Raw genomic sequence first — 12,650 nt, 5'->3', positions numbered from 1 at the left:
AACGGCGGAAGCAAAGTTGTAGAGCTAATATCTTAGTCTGGCATCTGCCTTACCCGCGATTAATTTTATGTAGTCGTTCCACTTTAGATCGCTCCGTACACAAGCTTCTAGATATCTAATACAAGCGACTGCTACCAGTGATTCTTCTGCAATAGTGGAACCATAGAATAAGGTGTCTTTATATGTGTATTGTTTATTGAACAGGGGGCCTAGAACGACGGAGAGGCTTCGTCCTCGCAGTAGCCCTCAGTGGTTCACAACCCCACAACAGGCTACAGCGGTCCACTCACCCCACCGCCGCCCCACACCGAACCCACGGTTATTGTGCGGTTTGGCCCAAAGTAGAACCCCGCCCCCCGGGAAGTCTCATATCAGACGAGTGTAACCCCAATATTTGCGTGGTTGAGTAATTATGGTGTATGTGTACGTGGAGACAGTGTTTGGGCAGCAATCGCCGACATAGTGTAACTGAGGCGGAATGAGGGGAACCAGCCCGCTTTCCCCGAGGCAGATGGAAACACGTCTTAAAAACCATCCACAGGCTGGCTGGCACACCGGACCTCTACACTAATCCGCCGGGCGGATTCGTGCTGGGGACCGGCACCACTTCCCGCTGGGGAAGCAGCGCGTTAGAGCGCGCGGCTACCCGGTTGGTCTCTTTCTATGCACTCGCAATAAGTTACATTTATCTGTGTCGCGAGTCAGTTGCCACTCCCTTCAGCAAGCGTCGACCTTCTGCAATTCTTCCTGGATTTCACTACAGTTTTCTAGTGTTGCGACTTCTGTGTGTACGACAGCATCATCCGTGAAAAGTCTTCCGACGTTATCTACTGGGTCATTTATATTAAAAGAAAGAACAGATTTCAACTGTTTATTAGAGGCAAACTGTAAAAGATAAAACTCATTCACATGGCTACTAGACCAGAAGAGAAATATTTCTGTGTTGGAATGTGTGCCAAGTCAATCCACTGTTCAGGTGCAAAGTGCATTCCGCCGTCGATTCAGCAAGAAGAATCCTCTGTACAAGCTGATTTACTACTGGCGTAAGAAAGTCTTAGAAATTGGTTGCAAATGTAGAGGGAAGAGCACAAGTCGGCCATGCACATACATTGAAAATGTGGAGCGTATCCGAGATGCGTTCGCACGGAGCCTTCGTAAGTCCACAAGACGGGCGGGCCAGGAAATTCAACTCTTCAAACAACAGTGTGGCGTATTATGAAAGGGCACCTGCGTATGAAAACTTACAAGGTGCAGTTACTGCAGCAATTGCGTCCCGGAAACCTTAACATAAGGCACGAATTTTGCGTCTCACTTCTCCAGCATATGACAGAGAACACTCATTCCGAACAACTCATTTTTCTGACGAATCGACGTTTCATCTACCGGGTAACGTACACCACCATAATGTAAGAATTAGGGGGTGTCACAAAATCCTGACCTCGTCATCGAACTTGTAAGAGACTTGCCTGAACTGAATGTGTTTTGTGCCGTTTCTGTTCACAGAGTTTACGGACCTTTCTTTTGCGGAGGGAACTGTGGCAGGATTTTCATACCTAGACATGCTGCAAAATTGGTTGTTTCCTCAACCACACGAAGATTTCAATTATTTATTTTTCTGCATACGGCGCCACGTTTCATTTTCACCTTGAGATGCGGCGTGATCTTAACAACACCATCACATCATGTTGGAATGGAAGAGGTGGACGATAAGATCTTGTTCATTGCTTTGGCCTCGCAGGTCACCAGAACTCACACCTTGCGATTTTTTTCTGTAGGTGTGCATAAAAGAATGCTCTTCAAAAGCTGAGAAGTCAAACTGTTCAAGCTGTCGAGTCAGTAAACAGGCACCTGTCAAGTCATGTGTGAAATGAGCAAAACATGGAGCTCACGTTAAGTGTTTGGATAAGTCTACGCGAACATAAAACTTTGAAACTTCCTCTATGGGGTCACATGATCTTTTCGAATCACCCTCTATGTCGTCTGCAGCGTACTCAAGATTTTAGAATTCTACGCTCAGCACATTATACTGATCATTGACGTCACTGATTCATTGGCGAAGTGACTGGCGGCTGATTTATACGCAAGCACGTGACGCGCACCCATAACGAGTACTCGATTTTGACCAGAAAGTCGCTCTTGTATGACGGACTTAAACCGACGGACTGTTTGTGACCCAGTGGCGCTCCGCTAGAGGATGAGAAGAAAATGAATCTCTTCCGAAATGCTGAGATACCGCCTCGAAATGACACAGCGTGAAAATCGAGAAAGTTTTTCTTGCATTCACATCTCAACTGGTCAAAGAAGGTTCAGCTTTCAGTCTCAACTTGTGTTTATTGTAGGAGATGTTTTCGATGATTTCGATCACTGAGCGACCATCTTCAGTGTTACAGGCAATACACTAATCAATTAAAGTGGAATCGTGTACATGTTAACACCAAAGTACAGCCGGCCAGAGTGGCCGAGCGGTTCTAGGCGCTACAGTCTGGAACCGCGAGACCGCTACGGTCGCAGGTTCGAATCCTGCCTCGGGCATGGATGTTTGTGATGTCCTTAGGTTAGGTAGGTTTAAGTAGCTCTAAGTTCTAGGGGACTGATGACCTCAGAAGTTAAGTCCCATAGTGCTCAGAGCCATTTTTTGAACCAAAGTACAATTATATAATTTTCACATATAAATGAATGGTACGTATCAGCAGACAAAATTAACACAGTTCATCCGTTATTTGGCATTGTCCATCTTGGACTACACACGTCAAGAGTAGACTGCTGTTTACTGCAGTCTCACAGCTGGCCTCAGTGACGTCGTACATGACTACGACACCCTCTATACATTCGTCATGTTACAGTAATGCATTGTGTGTGTCTATATATATATATATATATATATATATATATATATATATATATATATATATTACCAGTTCGATTCTAAGGAATTTTTACCGATTTAAAATCACTCACTGCTTTAGCGCTTCTGTTTCCCCCGATTAAAATACATTTCGCCAAAATGGGTACTTGTGCGATATACATATATGCATTGTGTGTGTCTATATATATACATTTCGCCAAAATGGGTACTTGTGCGATATACATATATGCATTGTGTGTGTCTATATATATATATATATATATATATATATATATATATATATATATATATATATATATATGTATATCGCACAAGTACCCATTTTGGCGAAATGTATTTTAATCGGGGGAAACAGAAGCGCTAAAGCAGTGAGTGATTTTAAATCGGTAAAAATTCCTTAGAATCGAACTGGTAATAATGTGAACCACTTCCTGTAGGTGGCTACAGGTAAGTACGTAATTGCTATCAAACAAGTATACACTGTGGCCCCGTGGCATGGTGCATTGTCATTCATAAAATTTCCATCTTTGTTTGGTAACGTGAAGTCCATGGATCATGGATGGCTGCAAATGGTCTCCAAATAGCCAAACATAACCATTCCCAGTCAATGATCGGTTCAGTTTTACCAGAGGAACCAGTTCTTTACATGTAAACACGACACACACTGTTATGGAGCCACCGTCAGCTTGCACAGTGCCTTGTTGACAGCTTGGGTCTATGGCTTCGTGGGGTCTGCGCCACAATCGAACCCGAACCTCCAACTCTTACCAACTGAAATCGGGACTCATCTGACCAGGACGCAACGGCTCTCACGTCGGTCGTCTGCTGCCATACCCCATTCTCCACACTGTCCTAATGGATACGTTCTAGATACGTTCAACATTGTTTTCTGCAGTTATTTCTCGCAGTGTTGCTTGTCTGTTAGCACTGACAACTCCACGCAAACGCCGCTACCCTCGATCGTTAAGTAAAGGCCATCTTTCACTGTATTGTCCGTGGTGGGAGGTAATGTCTGAAATTAGGTATTCTAGGCACACTCTTGACACAGTGGATCACAGGATACTGAATGCCCTAACGATTTCCGAAATAGAATGTCCCATGCGTCTAGCTACAAGTATCGTTCTGCGTTCAGAGTCTATTAATTCCTGTCGAGCGGCCATAATCCCATCTCCACCAGTAATAAAGCATAATATCCAAATAGATGTTGATTTAAAGTAACTTATTTCTAGTTTAATAAAAAAATAAAGTTTCGGAATAAAATTCAACTAAGGCTGATTAATGTGAGCATAATGAACGCTAGCTGCTGAGCAATTCAGGAGCGTATGTGGGATAAGGTATCCTCACATCTGAAGCAATATCTGTTTGGATCTTATGTTTGTTTTAGTACTGGTAGCGATGCAAAAATATGAAAATCACAATAACTGAGAACTGAGGAGGTGACTAGCTCACATAAGCACCACCACGTGCGGATAGTGACAAATCTAAAATTGTGGTTTTAATATTGTTAAATTTTATAGAAACAATGGATGTGTAAAGTTTCTAGATACATTTATACATGATGTACTTCTTTGATACAATATGAATGGCAATTAAGTACATATCAATAGCCAACTACAAGATATAGTTCACATTACTATCACTTTGACTGTAAAGAATTTTTGCTGCTTTAAAGTCAATCACCGATGTAGTCGCTTCTGCTGTACGTCGATAAAAATGTATTTCCTTAAAATGGCTACTTTTGCGGTGTACAAATAACCAGCTACGTATACACAATGCATTATTGTATTCCGATGTATGGATCAAGGGCGCCATAGTCATGTATGACGTACGCTGAGTCCAGTTATGAGGCAATTGTTATCAGCGGCTTCAGTGCAATTTGAACTCTTGACGTGCATAGTCCAAGAGGCATTATGCCAAATAACAGCTGAAATGTGTTGACTTTATCTGCTAGTATATACCACCCACCCACTTGCATGTGAAATTTATACAATTGCACTTCGGAGTTAATACGTATGCAGCAAATTGGTTCCTGTACTAACTCTAGCAGTGGAGATGGTGATCGAAATTTAGATCTGATACAATAAACGCAAGTTACGACTGATTGCAGTACCTACTTGCACCATTTGAAACAACTACGGTCGCTGAACATTTCCAGGTTCCACATAGAGTCAGATTTAAAAAAGTATCTGCATCTTATAAAAAGCCGAAATGATCACGAGGAATGAACTCAGACCTCATGTTGAGTTCCCAGCGAACGTAATGATGGCGAGCTGTTTGGTGTGGTCTAGGCGACAGCATACCTGCCGTGTCGCGACAAGGGAGAGCCGCAATAAGAACAACTTATCTGCTTGACCCTGGCAGCCGCCAACTAGAGCAAGAGGCGGCATGCGCTGTGCCGTGGTCGCCTTTATTTCTTGCTCACTCTGTTCGACCATGAGATATAGAGTCCCGTAGACGTAGGCGTCCAATTTGATGCCGTACTCCTTGACTTCAGAAGGCGTTTATACAGTTCTGCACTGTCGTTTAGTCAGCTTACCGAGTATCGGTTCAGGTTTGTGAATAAATTCAGGACTCCCTTGCAGACAGAAGTCAACACTTCGCTCTTATCGGCAAAAAGTCGAAAGTTGCGACGGCAATTTTAGGAAAAACCCGAGTGAATGTAGTAGGACCGTATTATTTACACTATGTACAAGTGATATAGTGGGTAACGTCGGAGTCCCTACGAGACTGTTGGCAGATGATGCAGTTGTCTGTAAGAAGGCAGCATCGATAGACGACTAACAAATTGCAAGAACACTTGCAGACGATCGATGATTGATGTAGAAACTGGCAGTTGACTCTGAAGGAAAAGAAATATAACATAATGCCCACAAAAGGCGAAGTAATCTGCTTCTGTACAATTACACTTTTGGTAACAAATCACTGGGAGTAGTAACTACAGTAAAATACCTAGAAGTAAACATCCGGAAAGATCTAAAATAGAATGACCACATAAAAGAAATACTAGGAAAAGCAGATGCCAGACATTAAATTTCCACTAAACCATAGTTATTGATAAAAGCCTACCACCTACACATTGGGATGTACAAATTGCAAGCTACCCCAAGAAATATTTTTAAGTGAAAAAGAAAATAATTTAATGGACAAATGATAATTAATTGAAACCCTCAGCTGCCGACAGGTTTTCTTAATGTACCTCGATGGGGACAGCTGAAAATGTGTACCCCGATCGGGACTCGAACCCGGGATCTCCTGATTACATGGCAGACGCTCTATCCAGCCGAGCCACCGAGGACACAGTTGAATAGCGCGAATGAAGTCAGTTGGGAATGTAGGTCTCACGGGAAGCGTGCAAGGGGTGAGTCCCTGCTATCGCGCTATTCATCTGTGTCCTCGGTGTATGAAACGCCGGCACGGTAGCTCAGTGTGTTCGGTCAGAGGGCTGCGTGCTCTCTGTAATAAAAAAAACTGAGTCAAGGAAACAACGATCAGCTTGAACGGATGTCTTGTGACGTCCGCCCAGACCAAACGCAGCGAACTATATCGAACAGAATGAAAAAAATGAAAAAAAGATGGATAGAGCGCCTTTCATGTAAGGAGGAGATCCCGAGTTCGAGCCCCGGTCGGGTCACACATTTTCAGCTGTCCCCATCGAGGTATATCAGCAACACCTGTCGGCAGCTGAGGGTTTCAATTAACTATCACTTATTCTAGAGAAGCTGCACGGTCATCAATGGTATGTGTTCTTTCGAGAACAGTTACTATCTTCATATAATATTTTGGAATTACAAGCATTTTTCTGAAGGTTTAGATAGCGATAAAATTTCCATGCCTAAGTGGGTACTGTGGACAGAAACATCGCAGTAGGATCCCATGTTGCTTTTTAGATTTTCAGGCACATTTTTTTAGGAATTTTGATTCCCTAGTATCGCAAAGAACGCCAAGCGTTTGCAGGAGACCGTTTCAATCGGACGTTTGTATTGGGCCAAATATAACACAACAGGGATGTTTTTGTACTTAATTAATTGAAAATTAACACAGATGGATAGAATGGCGAATGATAGCTTTGTATATGAAATGGTTTGGAAGTCAGTTTTATCTGTTGTATTAGGCGTGTTTTTTACAAGCAACTAATTATTGTTGCAGTGAACACCTTGGCCAATTTTCTCGCGGGTAGTGCGAACACGTCACCCGATCGGACGCAATATCGACATGAGTGATTCACAGAAGAAACTGCATTTGTCGGATGAAAGACGTTGTATGAACATTTATATAGAAAGAAATTATTACCCTACATTTAAGTAAGGTAACAAGAATAACATAAATGATTTATTTTCTTCTCGAGCATGAGGAACATCCAGGTGACAGTTCCGTAGCTGTTCTAATGGTTCTGAAGAAAATGAACGCACCATCTTACATCTGGCCACTCAAAAATAAGAAAGAATTTACTAAAAAATAGTTGAACAAGCTTCCTCTGTCAACCTCTCTGTCAACAATAGTGATGTATATTAGAAATGTCTGACCTCTTCTCGGCAGGCACAGCGCTATTCAAGGCAAAGAGTATCCAACGCCCACTATTCCCAACCTTGCCGACCTTAATATTAATCAGTAAACTACATAAAATTAGTACGTTGTATTAGCTACTAACACTAACTGCATTACGAAACACGATTAAAAATGTTTCCTAAATGTTTTGAATGGCATTTTACTTTTACTCATTACTTTTTCGTACAACTACCTTAATATGATTTAATATACCTGCTGCAAATATGTACCACATTTGAAGATAACCGTCTCTACAATGCGCATTCACTAATACATTTTACTTCCGTTTGATATTTACACTGGATGGTTAAGGAAATTGGTATAGGCATCTGTATTCAAATACAGAGATATGTAAACAGGCAGAATACGGCGCTGCTTTTTTTTTTTTTTTTTTTTTTTTTAAATGGACTTGTAGTCCGGGGTGATAGGTTACAATACAGCATCACCGGTCTATTGCGGTCTAACTGTGTTGGTGAGCCAGTAAATTTCCACTGTGCAGTGACTGCGTCACTGCAATTCACGTTGGAGGTGTGGCGGTGGGACTCGTGGTCCCGTACCACCCTCTGACGGTGATAGTACTACATGAGTCAGGCAGAATTTATTGCCTAACATGTGCAGGTGAAGGTGTGGCGGTGGGACTTATAGTCCCGTACCGTGGGTGGGGGACGGCGCTGCGGAAGGCAACGCCTATATAAGACAACAAATGTCTTGTGCTGTTGTTAGATCGTTTACTGCTGCTACAATGGTAGGTTATAAATATTAAAGTGAGACTGAACATGGTTTTATAGTCGGCGCACAAGCGATGGGACACAGCATCTCCGAGGTAGCGATCAAGCTGGGATTTTCCCGTACGACCATTTCACGAGTACACCGTGAATATCAGGAATCCGGTAAAACAGCAACTATCCGACATCGCTGCGGCCGGAAAAAGATCCTGCAAAAATGGTACCAATAACGAATGAATAGAAACGTTCAACGTGACAGAACTGCAACACTTCTTGCTGCAGATTTCAGTACTGGGTGATCAAGAAGTGTCAGCGTGCAAACCATTCAAAGAAACATCACTGATACGGGCTTTTGGAGCCAAAGGCCTACTCGTGTACCCTTACACTATGTGATCAAAAGTATCCGGACTCTCCCCAAAAACATGCGTTTTTCATATTAGGTGCGTTGTGCTGCCACCTATCACCAGGTACTCCATGCCAGCGATCTCAGTATCATTGGATTTCTTTAGATAGCAGAATGGGGCGCTCCGCGGAACTCATGGACTTCGAATGTGGTCAGGTGATTGAGTGTAACTTGTGTTATACGTCTGTACGCGAGATTTCCTCACTCATAAACATCCCTAGATCCACTGTTTCCGATGTGATAGTGAAGTGAAAACGTGAAGGGACACGTACAGCAAAAAAGCGTACAGGCCGACTTCGTTTGTTGCTTGACAGAGACCGCCGACAGTTGAAAGGGTCGTAATGTGTAATAGGCTAACATCTATCCAGATCATCACACGGGAATTCCAAACTGCATCAGTATCCACTGCAAGTACTATGAAAATTAGGCGGGAGGTGAGGAAACTTGGATTTCACTGTCGAGCGGCTGTTCATTAGCCACACATTACGTCGGTAAAGGTCAAACGACGCCTTGCTTGGTGAAAACGCGTAAACATTGGTCGATTGAACAGTGGAATAACGCTGTGTGGAGTGACGAATCACGGTACACAATGTGGCGATACGATGGCAGGATGTGGGTATGGCGAATGCCCAGTGAACGTCATCTGCCAGCGTGTGTAGTGCCAACAGTAAAATTCCGTGGCGGTGGTGTTATGGTGTTATCGTGTTTTCCAAGGAGGGGTCTTGCACGACCTTGTTATTTTGAGTGGCACTATCACAGGCCTGAATTGATGTTTTAAGCACCTTCTTGCTTTCCACTGCTGAGGAGCAATTCAGGGATGGCGATTGCATCTTTCAACACGATCGAGCACCTGTTCATAATGCAGGGCCTGTGGCGGAGTGATTACACGACAATAACATCCCTGTAACGGACTGGCCTGCACAGAGTCCTGACCTGAATCCCATAGAACAGATATGGGATGTTTTGGAACGCCGACTTCATGCCAGGCCTTACCGACTGGCATCGATACCTCTCCTCAGTGCAACACTCCGTGAAGAATGGGCTGCCATTCCCCAATAAACCTTCAGTACCTGACTGAACGTTTCCTGCGAGAGTGGAATCTGTCAACGATAAGGGTGGGCCAGCACGATATTGAATTCCAGCATTATCGACGGAGGGCGCGATGAAGTTGTAAATTATTTTCAGCGAAGTGTCCGGATACTTTTGATCATATAGTCATGACTGTACGACACAAAGCTTTACGCCTCGCCTGGGCCCGTCAACACCGACATTGGACTGTTGATGACTGGAAACTTGTTGCCTGGGTGGAGAGTCTCGTTTAAAATTGTATCGAGCGGATGGACTGTTGAAGTTGGTGGAGGCTCCATAATGGTATGGGGCGTGTGCAGTTGGAATGATATGGGAGCACTGATACGTCTAGATACGTCTCTGACAGGTGACACGTACGTAAGCATCCTGTCTGGGCACCTGCATCCATTCATGTCCATCATGCATTCCAACTGACTTGGGCAATTCCATCTGGATAAAGCGACACCCCACACGTGCAGAAATGCTACAGAGTGGTACGAGTAATACTCTTTTGAATTTAAAGACTTTCGCTGGCCACCAGATTCCCCAGACATGAACATTATTGAGCATATCTGGGATGTCTTGCAACGTGCTGTTTAGAAGAGATCTCCACTACCACGTACTCTTACGGATTTATGAACAGCCCTGTAGGGTTTATGGTGTCAATACCCTCCAGCACCACCTCAAATATTAGTCGAGTCCATGCCACGTCGTGTTGCGGCACTTCTTCGTGTTCGCGGGGGTCCTACACGATGTTAGGCAGGTGTACCAGTGTCTTCGACTCGTCAGTGTATACCGCAACAGCTGATCGTTGCTACTTGTGCACGTTCGTGAGTTGTCAGCTTTGGAAGAATAACAATAAAATCTTTCCCCTCTCACTTCTTTTAACTCTGCAGTGGCCTCGCTACATAACACTTTGCTCTTGACGTAAGTGGCAGACTTTACTTAGCTCACGGCTGAATTCACGAACGTCAATTAAATTAAGCACATCTTAAAATTTTATTGTTTCTGCATGTTTTTTTTTTTGTTACTGAGCGAGAAAAACACAGTCTTAAGAAGGTCTTAACGTTACTTGACGTTTCTGGATGGTGCTGTTAGTTGCTAGAAGCATATTGCCATAAAATACGGCTGAGAACAGCGGGCTGCACGAATACTTGATTCGGGCCGCTTTCGACGACCGCGTCTCACAACCGTTACTAGGCTGGGTTCATAGAAGAGACAGACAAGCTTTTGTCGCGGGATCGTTTAGTCGACCCTAGAATTTTACGGCGTTTCTTAAGAAACTTCACTGTCAGACGGTACAAGAGAGGCGTTGGTCATCATTGAGAGGCTGACTATTAAAATTCTGGAGAGTACGTTCCCGGAAGAGTCTGGCTACGTACTGCTTCCTTCCACATACGCCTCGGGAAATAAGCATACCGAAAAAAAAAAAAAATCGAAGAAATTACAGCTAACACTTGGATTTACCGACACACATCGTAACTGTGTGCTGTTCACGAATAGAACACGAAAGGATGATCAGACAGTGATAACCCAAGTATCCTCCGCCTCACAACGTAAACTGGCTGTCAGGAGATAGATGAAAAGTTTTCAAAACACCTACACCCAGACTTACACAAATTAACCGCAAGCCATTGTGTAAAAAAAAAAAAAAAAAAAAAAAAAAAAAGTAAAGAAGGGGACCAGGATTGAATGACCCGTCAACGACGGGTAAGTACAGACGGAACACGAACTCGTTTCGGGGAAGATAGTGGGCCTAAGGAAAAACACGGAAAATGTTAATCTTGATGACCAGAGGTTGCCGTCTCCCAAATGCAATACCACTGTCTTAACGACTATGTCAACGAACTGGTGAAATCAGTAGCAGAAAGGGAAAATGGCAGACTTGCATTTGTCGCAGGAGTGCTGTTCACATGGTCAGAAAGTCACACGAATGCGTTTAAGGGGACATGTTCGAGAAAATACCAAAAATTCCAAAAAAATTTCTTGGTCTACAGAAAAGAATATTTCTTGCTGATTTCAAATGGCTCTGAGCACTCTGAGACTTAACATCCGAGGTCATCGGTCCCCTAGAACTTAGAACTACTTCAACCTAACTAACCTAAGGACATTACACACATCCTTGCCTGAGGCAGGATTCGAACTTGTGACCGTAGCAGTCACGCGGTTCCGGACTGAAGGGTCTAGAACCGCTCGACCACCGCGGCCGGCTGCTGATTTCAAAAATGTATAGTTTATAGGCATTATCATTTTCCGTTCGTTCTAAAATTGAGATTGAACGTAATGTTGCACAGGGCCACGCCCATCTGTCAGTTTACATTGCGTCAAAATACAAGATGCATTATTGTGTTCTTCCGTTTTTTCCATCGTTGGTTACGGATCGTAAACATACGTGTATGGTAGAAGGCACTGACTCCCGGAACCAAAGTACAGGCATGTCTAGAAGACTATGGTTCGAATGTAAAGAAAGATATGAGAATATAGGATTTCGGAGTATCAAACGTGTGTGGTTATTGTGTGTTGTTTTGTTATAGTGTGTTGTTCTGTTTCTGCGTGTGTGTTTCCGAGCTACAAATGCCGAAGGTAAAGAAATTTAGCTCCAAACGAAAGTTTCGCGGCACCCAATTACAAACACAACCGAATATTACACATCAGTTGCTTCAAAAGCCGCATGCGGAGACTGTGTCTGCAGGAAGCGCTTCTAGACATAAACTTTCGCTTTCTGAATGTAATGAGAACAGGCCTAGTAGTATTGTGAGCAATAATAACGACGGAAATGTTATTGTGAATCTAAATATGGTCAAGACTTCTGAAGAGTGCTGTGAAATGTAAGCACTGCAATTGTGAACATAGTATTGATGTTTCTGAGGACATTTCAGCAAGGAAGGGGCTTTCAAGTCGGTTAGTGATTGCCTGTAACTCGTGTAAAGATGTACAGTGATACTATGACATCGCCAGTAACTGATAGTCGACATTGCAGTGTAAATATTCAGCTTGCTTATGCAATGCGATGTATTGGAAGGGGAAGGAGAGCTGCCCAGAG

The sequence above is a fragment of the Schistocerca cancellata genome, chromosome 2, assembly GCF_023864275.1.
Source record: "Schistocerca cancellata isolate TAMUIC-IGC-003103 chromosome 2, iqSchCanc2.1, whole genome shotgun sequence".
NCBI lineage: Eukaryota > Metazoa > Arthropoda > Insecta > Orthoptera > Acrididae > Schistocerca > Schistocerca cancellata.
This window is presented reverse-complemented; position numbering follows the sequence as displayed.